The following is a 1,390-nucleotide window of genomic DNA, read 5'->3' as shown; positions in this document are numbered from 1 at the left end:
CACGGGGATTATTAAAGTATTTCTGATTCTGATTCTGATACTGCACTACAAACTAAATGATCTACAATATACAATATATCTACAATATATGTGCTACTTTGCAGACTCGTGTTGTTTGAATTTGTATTGCATGTTAGATGTATGTGCCACACTAGTTGATTCTCAAGATTCAAAAGTTAAACAGATTTAAAGATAATATTCACTGTATTTTAACAGGTTATAAACAATCAGGCATGGCAATGAAAATGCAACTAAAATCCCTCCAAAAAACAAAAAGTCATTTGTATCTTTATCAGTGTTTTCTTTATTTTCATTGGTTAAAATCGAACACATCAAAAACATACATTTGTACACAATCTTTTTCTTAAATCTTAACTTTTTAACAGATTTCACAAAGGAACATCACACATTTCTACGTCTACACAGTTGTACAGTATAAAGTATATATATATGCATATATACTTTGATAATTTGGTCACATTTTTTGTTGCTGTATTTTTATAGTTAGTATTATTATCCCAAAATAAAAACATCTCCTTACCCTGAAAGCAACATAAAGGATGAGGCATGGATAACCTCACCATATATCTTACCACAATAACACTCAACAGAACATAGATCTTCTTTCTTTTCTTTTCTTTTTTATACAGAACTAGCATAATGCCCTAAAATAAAGCATAATCTTTTTTTAACACTCTAATATGCTGAATTATAGATTTACATATATTTATAGAGAGATAGATATACTTTATTCTTTAAGAAAATGGAGCAATGCATGGTCATAAATACTCAGGATGTTCATGGTTGCCTCATCTGTAGATTTGTTGAAATAAAGAGTGAAACACAATAGGTAAATCACCTGCAGTTCTTTAGTGTAGTAAGTTGTCTGTAGGCCTGCTGATATGAGTGTTGTCATTTTTGTGTAATTTGGGATGCTCTATGATGATGACAAATGCTTGTTTTGTTCTGGGTTTTTACGTGCTTAAGGACAAAATCAAGACTCAATTCCATTAGCTATGTTTTCGCTCTAAAGATGCTCAAAGGGAACTGTGATAATTGTGCATGTAGGGTATACTTTGACCTGTGTTCGTCGGATTTCGCTTGGCAGTTAGCACTAAGGCAACAATTGAGAAAATAAAAAGCGGGTTCTTTAGGGAAACAAGATAACACACACCGTCCTTACATCCACACATCATTAAAACCCAAAAGAAACCTTTCAACACACACACAAACATACTCCAGTGTTACAGTTGAGGGGATCAGTTGCCAGATATGCCAATGTTGCTTGTTTGTCTATGCTGAGGTCCTGTAATGCACATCTAAGGAATTTTGTCAGCAGGAACTCGATACTCTGAACGTGTTCTTGCAAGTGTGTGTTTGTTGTGTGTGT

Source organism: Morone saxatilis, unplaced genomic scaffold (assembly GCF_004916995.1).
Source record: "Morone saxatilis isolate NCDOM2014 unplaced genomic scaffold, NCSU_SB_2.0 Contig17, whole genome shotgun sequence".
Taxonomy (NCBI): domain Eukaryota; kingdom Metazoa; phylum Chordata; class Actinopteri; family Moronidae; genus Morone; species Morone saxatilis.
The sequence above is the reverse complement of the archived record's forward strand: the minus strand, read 5'-3'. Positions refer to the sequence as shown.